Source organism: Kryptolebias marmoratus, linkage group LG7, assembly GCF_001649575.2.
Source record: "Kryptolebias marmoratus isolate JLee-2015 linkage group LG7, ASM164957v2, whole genome shotgun sequence".
In the NCBI taxonomy this organism is placed as follows: domain Eukaryota; kingdom Metazoa; phylum Chordata; class Actinopteri; order Cyprinodontiformes; family Rivulidae; genus Kryptolebias; species Kryptolebias marmoratus.
In genome coordinates, this window is record NC_051436.1 from 17,491,480 (window position 1) to 17,501,181 (window position 9,702).

Genomic DNA, 9,702 nt, shown 5'->3' on the forward strand with positions numbered 1-9,702 from the left:
ACCATAATGCAGTGGTATCTTATGTACATAGGCTCAGGACCAGCTCAAATCAACCCCTGATTATGGCTCTGTTAGAGATTAGCACTGGAAAAAAATTATCATCCTGTTTGATAGAAACAATTTGAACAGTGTATGGTCACTTTGTTGTGACCTTTACCTCTTTTGATTTTATACACCTGAGAATTAATTAACCCTTTTGTTACTGTTATTACAATGATGTTGACATCAAATAAGTTCACTTGATGTTCCTCAGTTATGATCCCTCTCATCACGTTCTTGTCACACATTTCCTCAGCTTTGAATGAAGAAAGGCGTTTAATTGTAACTAAGAACGAGTAAAAAGTCTTCCAGGGTGAAAAGGAAAATTCAAAAAAGACTTCACAACCCTATTGTGTCAGAAATAAAGTATAACAAAAGAAGGAGCAGATTAATAATTTTGCTTAAGACTGTGGCTAGCTAAACTTGATGTAAACGTGGATGTGAATTTTACTTGTTTAAAAAAATTTGTTTAGGAAGTAGGAAAGAGAATTTTGAATTGCAAATTTAGACTTGTTTTTATATGCAAATGTTTTTAGTGGCAGGTTGTGGGGAAATTTTTGTATAAAAAAACAAGCACTTGGCCTTCATCATAAACACTCAGTAGAAGAAGAATTTTCCTAGGCTGTGATTCTATAGGTTTTCTTTAGTTTCCTTCAACAGTCCACAGAGCTGCATCATGATGGAGAGGATCTTGTTGGGAGTCTTCTTTCTTTCAGGTCAGTGATGTTCTAAAGATGCCTGCAGCTTTTACTATTGTGTAAAAATACAATATTGTACGAAAGTGAAATTATTGATTTATTCCCAAAGTAAATTAGTTAACCTTTTTATTGATTTTCCACAGAGTGTCTCATCCTCTCCACCAGTGTCCTCCGTCAGTTTTACTTTGTTAATCAGTCTCTGAACTGGACTGAAGCTCAGACCTACTGCAGACAGAAATACACAGACCTGGTCACCATCAGAAACTCTGAAGAAACGAACCAACTCATGAACACACTTTCATCTGCTGGTCACAGCTCTGAGGTCTGGATTGGTCTGTTCAGTGAAATTGACTGGAGGTGGTCTGATGGGTTCACAACCTGACCTGAATCTATCTTAACAACAGGAACACAACTGGATCCTAACTTTGTTTATGTGAGTCAGTCCATGAATTGGCCCAGTGCTCAGAGGTTCTGCATAGAGAACTTTGTTGACCTGGCAAGTGTGAGGAACAAAACAGAGAACCAGAGCATTCTCAAATCGTGGTCTAGTGGACCCATTGCTTGGCTTGGTCTACATAGAGATCCAAATGTTTACTGGTCTGATGGGAGCAGCTTCCTCTTCAGTAACTGGTATAATGGTAAAATTCCACTCGGCTCGATGAGGATCGTTTGTGGTGTTACATCCATACAGCTGTCAGGAAGCTGGAAGCTTTTATCTTGTGAAACAAGATTACCATTTGTCTGCTACAAACTCCCTGGTGAGTGGGTTTTTTTTTTTTTTTACTTTTTGTAAGAGATTGAATAATGAGAAGGCTACATTTCATTAAAAGTATTGAAGTTTACAAATTATTATGCATAAAAGAAATGACAGAGTAACTAAAAATACATTTACTGTCTATATCTTTTTGTCATTCACCACCAGTAAAGAAGCAGGTAGTGAACCTGAAAGTGAAGACTGAGGACTCCGTGGACTTAAATGACCCTGTTCTGAAAGAAATCGTCCTGAAAAAGGTTTGTTTAAACTTTAAATGGTTCAATTCTGCGACATGGTGAATTTAATAGTCCCAGCACTCAACTCACCTACACACACACACATATACACAAAATATATATATACATTTAAACCAGCCACTAGGGAGCACAAGCCAGTGTAACTCTCGTGCCGGTCCCAAGCCCATGTAAATGGTGAGGGTTGTGTCAGGAAGAGCTTTTCGTGTAAACCACCTTTGCCAAATACAAATATGCAAGCTCATCAAAGTTACACCAAACCGGATCAGTTGAGGCCTAGGTTAACAATGACCTCCACCGGTGCTGTTGACAAACAGGGTGCTGCAGAAATTGTGCTACTTGCCTCCCCTACTTTATGTTCAGAGGGGTGGCAAACCTTCTGAATTGCCTGCACTTTGATGAACTGTGATAAGAACAAAAGAGACACACGTGTGCTGGTGTTAGCTTCACTGTAGCAGGATACATTCTTCCTCTTTACGTTTGACAACACTTCAGACATACAACATCTCTATTATAGAAACTAATGACCTTAACTTCAGACCCACTTCTTATATCATGGCTAATAATCAGCATGAAGTTATTGTAGCTCAACTGTCTTACATGCTTAACAAAACTACAACTCAATTATGCCATTAGGCACATTAAACAAATTCATTTTAACATAGTAACCAGATATTTCCTGTTCTCTTCTTCAATACATTCTCTCTGTGTTCATAGAAATAAGAAATGAGTTTGTCTTTCTCTTTACCACCTGAATTTAACCAAAACTAATAAAATGACATTATCTTTTATACTAAAGGCAATTTTAAGTATAAATCAAACAGTATCCATTTTGTCATGGGACACATTTTCCACAGAGTTTAACTATAACAACTACCATGCTCAAAAACAAAAGAGAACACTTAAACAACACAATATAACTCCAAGTAAATCAAACTTCTTTGAAAGCAAACTGTCTACTTTGGAAGCAACACTGATTGGAAATCAATTTCACATGCTGTTGTACAAATGGAATAGACAACAGATGGAAATTATTGGCAATTAGCAAGACATACTCAATAAAGGAGCGGTTCTGCAGGTGGGGACTGCAGATCACTTCTCAGTACCTATGCTTTCTGGCTGATGTTTTGAATGTTGGTGGTGCTTTCACACTCGTGGTAGCATGAGACGGACTCTATAACCCACACAAGTGGCTCAGGTAGTGCAGCTCATCCAGGATGGCACATCAATGCCAGCTGTGGCAACAAGGTTTGCTATGTCTATCAGCGTAGTATCCAGAGGCTGGAGGCGCTACCAGGAGACATGTAGGAGGCCCTAGGAGGGCAACAACCCAGCAGCAGGACTGCTACCTCCACCGTTGTGCAAGGAGGAACAGAAGGAGCACTGCCAGAGCCTTGCAAAATGACCTCCAGCAGGCCACAAATGTGCATGTGTCTGCACAAACGGTTAGAAACCGACTCCATGAGGATGGTATGAGGGCCCAACATCCACAGATGGGGGTTGTGCTCACAGCCCAACACTGTGCAGGATGCTTGGCATTTGCCAGAGAACACCAGGATTGGAAAATTTGCCACTGGTGCCCTGTGCTCTTCACAGATGAAAGCAGATTCACACTGAGCACATGTGGCAGACATGACAGAGTATGGAGACACCATGGAGAACAATCTGCTGCTTGCAACATCCTTCAGCATGACTGGTTTGGGAGTGGGTCAGTAATGGTGTGGGGTGGCATTTCTTTGGTCTGGGAGGAGATCCCTCAGGAGACCATCCACCACCTCATCAGGAGCATGCCCAGGTGTTGTAGGGAGGTCATACAGGGACATGGAGGCCACACACAATACTGAGCTTCATGTCTTTAATTTTGACAAGTCATAATTCAATTCGCGATTGTCAGGGTTTTCATTTATTTAACCTGCTAAGAAAGAATCACACCGGAGAGGCTTGTTGTCTTTTTGTGAAGGCCTTCGCAAAGAGCAGAAATTCCACAACAGCTCCTAATGGCGTGCTGTCCAGGAAGTTCTGCCTCCTTACTTGGGCTTTCTCTTTTATTAAAGGAAGAAGAAAAAAGGGGTTGATCTGAGCCGGGCAAACCCAGTTCAGACCATAGCATAACAAAAACACATAGCTGTTTAGGAGAGCCAGATGGTGTGGCACCTGCCGTATGACCTTCGTCTCTCACGTAGGCAGTTTTACACATGAGCACAAAGACTGATAAAATAAAAACCCTAACAGTGATATCTTGAATTGTAATTAATATAAAGATGACAAATCCATTGATATCATTTGATATATCTTGAGAAGCATTTTGACCCATCAAAATGTGAATAAAGCTATCTTGTTCTTCTTACTAGTCAGAATGTAAATGCAGATATTTTAAATTGCCATTATGGATTGTCAAACCATAGTTGTTAAAAGTCAAAACTCATTTTTAGATTAGCCAGGTAAAGCCACCATTTCTTGGGAAGTGGGAGGGGCTCATGGCACGCTGAGAACAGGAACTGCAGAACGATTGGTGCTTTTGCATGTAGTCGCCGAAGTCTGCAATAACACCTGAATGAGAGGTATGAGTGAGAAGACACCAGAGACCTTGCCAGAGTCAGGTGTGAGAGTGCATAGCAGTGGGGTGAAAAGATGTAGTGGAATAAGTTGCCTGACGGGACGACAATTTGGGGCCTTTAGCCAAGGGAGACACCAGCAGGGAAGTCCAAAGAAAGTGGAGAGGATTGCACTATACTGGACACCAGTCAAGTAAAGGGGCTAGGCCTTGGGCTTCTGTATTCTCATGTTATTTCAATGAATTATTTTTGCTTTATTAGGATTTTTAGTGTTCTTCTTTTTATCTTATGTAAAGGGTAGACGTTATAAGATAGAGAAGTTATGATCATTAACAGTTCATAAATTATAAACCTTGGGGCACCACCCTCAAATGAGGGAAAAATTATATAAATCTATGATTTATATGTTTATCAGTCTCAATAAGTTACCCTAAACAATGAGTTCTTCTCTTTGGAGTAATATTATAATTATATAAAAACACACACACAACTGAATTAAGTTTTGCAACGTTTATGTGGCATTTATAGAACAAACAAATACAGCACAAGTTATGGCAGGTAATAAAGAAAATTGGAAGATTTGAATTTGGTACCATAATATTTTTTGAGATGTTGAATCAGTATTAGGGCTTAACAGCAGAGTCTAATTAAATCAAAGAAATTAAAACTTTCAGGCAAAGAGGGGTTTGAAGAGTTATTGGTAACTTGCCCATGGACAGGAGAGCAGGGTTTAAATTAATGGTCCACTTCTGTGGTTGGAGGAGCAGGAGATGAACAGTCCAATCAGAAAACAGAGACGTGTCCATTGGGAGGAGTCAGGAGAGGCCAGCCAATCCAAGATGTAGAACAACAGAAATGGTGCCAGCAAATCAACAACCTGCAACTGCACAGTCTTATACAAACCAAATGGCCTTGGGCCATAAAAACCAGTAATTATTTTCACTTCTTCTTAAATGGAGTTGAACCTTTAGAATTAAATGAATCAAAGTTAATGAACATTAAAAGAAAGCCCATTACGTGCTTTGTAAACTTGTACCATAACTGAATTTTCTAATACTGCTTTGAGTTCACTTAAAGACATATGTAATAGGCTATTCTAGATCAACAGAAAAGAAAATGTTCTCACATGACATCTGATATGAAGATGAATGAAAAGCAAAACAGAAAATATATATAAATAGCTGTGTTAAAGGGAAAAAGTGTGAATCTCATACTTTTCAAAATAAGAAACTGGTGTAATTCTTGTAACTGAATTTAAAGAGGTTAGACACAATATTATCACAGTTTGAGGAGTTTTATGATGATTTCAGGGCAGAAAATTACTTTCAACAGGTCAGAAAATGCATATTTAATCAGACAATCCATGAAAAGGTAACAAGAACTTTTAAATCCACCAAAGGGGCAATGTGGTGCTTTCTTTCCAATCCTAAAGGAATGTGGTTATTTCCTTTGATGCCTGTAGGAACCAGTATCTATAGTCACTTGAGCCTAAATAGGTCCTTGGAGTGTTCTCTTCTCAGAATGTAAATTTATTCAAATAACAACACCATTGACACTGGGAGGTAGCTGTTTAAAGGTCAGGAAGTCTGAAAAGCTTTCTTTTTAGGGCGAGGAGTATCAGTGTCAGTCTTTGAGAGCTGGTGGGAATATTAATTTTGGTTAGATTTAACAAAAGTGATCAGTTTATGGTTGTCTTTGAACTTAGCAAAAAGGGAGAGTTTGATCAATCAGCATTATTTGTCTGATAAGATCAGAGAGAGACATCTGATTTTCCATTCCAAACACTGATGAAATAGTCAATTTGCATTAGGCTATTAATGCAGAAATAATCCAAATTTTGATGCATGACTCTTGTAAAATATGGTTTGTGCCCATTTCTCATTTCTGTTAAACTCATTACAGCTTTATAATGTGTTTTATTCAAAGGGATCTTACAAAGGGACAAACAGTTAAAGTTTGTATAAATGATAAATTGTAATGCAGTTCAAACTGTAAAATATAAACAAACATTGATACTTTGATTTCTAAAAATGAGGTTACACTTAGTCAATGATGAAATATAAACAAACTTTGATATTGCTAAAATGATTTGATTGCTGAAATGAGGTTACGCTTAGCTTATGATAAAATAATCACAAAGAACAGTTGTGTAAGTGGGGTGAGGGAGTCTGAAGGTTCCAGGGCATCATGATATGATAAGCTGCTGCAGCTGCTTGTGTGGAAAAAAAAAAAAAAAAAAAAAGGCGCAGTTTATAGTATAAAAAGAAGTGGAAGGGGGAATTACTTCAGACACAACTGGGAACGTGTTGCTGTTGCTTCTTGTTGGTGAGTTGTTGTCTCCATTCAGCTGAATGTTTAAATAAATGTATGATTGGTAATTAAACCTCTGGTCTGGACTCGTTTTGTGTGTCCATCTTTTCTGCAACATCAATGATCCGGTGAGAGAAACTAAGTGGTCAGGTGAGATTCCTCTGAAAGGATTGAATACTAAAAACTTGGTTTTCTCAACGCTACACTCATTAGCCTTGGAACTCCTTTTCAGAATTTTGATGCTGAAATAAACTGTTATTTTAAAAGCTTCCAGCTTTGTTGTTGACATCTGTTATCTTGGGTCTTTTGTCAATTAGATTGTCTTGCATCTAAAATAATTTTTTAACCACTTACACCACCTTAGTGGTAAAAAGCACCAGACTACAAAGGGTGTCCTGTGAAGTTCCATTCTATACACTGTGTTTGATTGAGTATTCTTTCTCTTCTCTAACTTCAATATGTTTTTACATTTCAGTTTAGCTCATGTTGACATTTTCCATACTAGTGTTGCCCAGCACATCTACCACATCTTTCTCTCCCTTTACACACAGATGCATCATGTCTGAACTTCTGACATTTGACACATCTCTTGCCGCTATGAGAATAGGTTTTAAATAGGAACAGTTATTACAGAAAATAAACAGATAATAAAAATAATAATAATAATAATAATGTAAATTAAAACTGAACACAATGTTTTTCAAATCTCATAAAGCTATATTTTGCTCGGCTTTGAATGAAGAAAGGCATTTAACCTGAAGTAAATATCAGTGAAAATGCTTCATCTCTAAAAGGCCTTCACAAATCTATTGTATTAGAAATAAAGTATAACAAAAGAAGGAGCAAATCAAGTCTTTTGCTTAGGACTGTGGCTAGGTAAACTTGATGTAAACGTGGATGTGAATTTTACTTGTTTAAAAAAATTTGTTTAGGAAGTAGGAAATAGATGCAAATTTAGACTTGTTGTTTTTGTATGCAAAACTGTTTTAGTGGCAGGGAGTAAGATAATTTAGCCACTTGGCCTTCACCATAAACACACAGTAGAAGAGAATATTTCCTAGGCTGTGATTCTATAGGTTTTCTTTAGTTTCCTTCAACAGTCCACAGAGCTGCATCATGATGGAGAGGATCTTGTTGGGAGTCTTCTTTCTTTCAGGTCAGTGATGTTCTAAAGATGCCTGCAGCTTTTACTATTGTGTAAAAATACAATATTGTACGAAAGTGAAATTATTGATTTATTCCCAAAGTAAATTAGTTAACCTTTTTATTGATTTTCCACAGAGTGTCTCATCCTCTCCACCAGTGTCCTCCGTCAGTTTTACTTTGTTAATCAGTCTCTGAACTGGACTGAAGCTCAGACCTACTGCAGACAGAAATACACAGACCTGGTCACCATCAGAAACTCTGAAGAAACGAACCAACTCATGAACACACTTTCATCTGCTGGTCACAGCTCTGAGGTCTGGATTGGTCTGTTCAGTGAAATTGACTGGAGGTGGTCTGATGGGTTCACAACCTGACCTGAATCTATCTTAACAACAGGAACACAACTGGATCCTAACTTTGTTTATGTGAGTCAGTCCATGAATTGGCCCAGTGCTCAGAGGTTCTGCAGAGAGAACTTCGTTGACCTGGCAAGTGTGAGGAACAAAACAGAGAACCAGAGCATTCTCAAATCGTGGTCTAGCGGACACTTTCCTTGGCTTGGTCTATATAGAGATCCAAATGTTTACTGGTCTGATGGGAGCAGCTTCCTCTTCAGTAACTGGTATAATGGTAAAATTCCACTCGGCTCGATGAGGATCGTTTGTGGTGTTACATCCATACAGCTGTCAGGAAGCTGGAAGCTTTTATCTTGTGAAACAAGATTACCATTTGTCTGCTACAAACTCCCTGGTGAGTGTTTTTATAGATTTTTTGTAAAAGATTGAATAATGAGAAGACTACATTTCATTACATTACTGTCTGTATCTTTTTGTCATTCACCACCAGTAAAGAAGCAGGTAGTGAAGCTGAGACTGAAGACTGAGGACTCTGTGGACCTAAATGACCCTGTTCTGAAAGAAAACATCCTGAAAAAGGTGTGTCTAAAGTTGAAATGTTTAAATTCTGTGACATATAGCATTAGCTCAGGACTTTAGCCTCCTTTCATTATGTCATCTTTGAACAAGCTGGTACTCCTAGCTTTAGCAAATAAGCAAATATTTATTACTTAGGTGGGTAATGACAATTTTTTCAAAATTTGGACAGTTTTTTTTTTTACAGAGCAGTGGTTTCATGAGTTTTATTTATAAAACTAACAGTTCAAAAGGTAGAAAATAAAAACATTTTCTTATTTTGAGTTTCCATCCCAGTTTTATGTACTTTTTTATGGCAGACAGTTTATTTAGAAATTTAATAATTGTGTGTTTGTATCAGGTGAAATAGGAAATTGCTTCTGTTCACTTGAAAACAGAGTTTCCTGATGTTAAGATTAATGCTTTCCAAAATGGCCAAATAACGTTTATTTATTTAAAAACTGAAAATTTATTTGTGTCTCTCAGCTCCAGGACAGACTGAAGGAGGATGAAGTGAGTGGAATTACTCTGAAGTGGAGAGGGCAGCTTGATGAAGAGGTTTTCAGAAGAGAAAAACTGAAAGAGCCCTGACAGATTCATTGCTTGTAAACTTGTTGAACAAGATGTCATGCAAATCATTTCAATAGATGAAAGAGTTTGGGTTTTACAATTTTTCTAAAAAAACATGAGGCTTTAACAACTTTTTAAAATGATCTAAATATTATCAATAAAGGTTGCACAGTATGTATATAAAAATAGTCAGATTGTGGAAATGAAGTTGGACGGCATTTGTCTGACTTGAATCACTATGAAAAATTAGAGACCCCACTCTATATATATGTATGTATGTATGTATGTATGTATGTGTGTATATATATATATATATATATATATATATATATATATATATATATATATATATATATATATATAAAAAATTCCCTTCTCACCCTCCGCGGGTGGTCTTTGTTTCATCCTCTGAGCTCGGGTCCTCTACCAGAGGCCTGGGAGCTTGAGGGTTCTGCGCAGTATCTT

General features: G+C 37.6%; 1 long non-coding RNA gene across 1 annotated transcript; it reads left to right on the forward strand.

Moving 5' to 3' along the window:
• Positions 1–493: 493 nt before the first annotated feature.
• LOC119617175 lies at positions 494–2,711 on the forward strand. The gene is made up of 3 exons (XR_005233374.1): positions 494–755; positions 881–1,495; positions 1,660–2,711. It is a non-coding gene; the product is annotated as an uncharacterized LOC119617175 (long non-coding RNA).
• Positions 2,712–9,702: the final 6,991 nt, after the last annotated feature.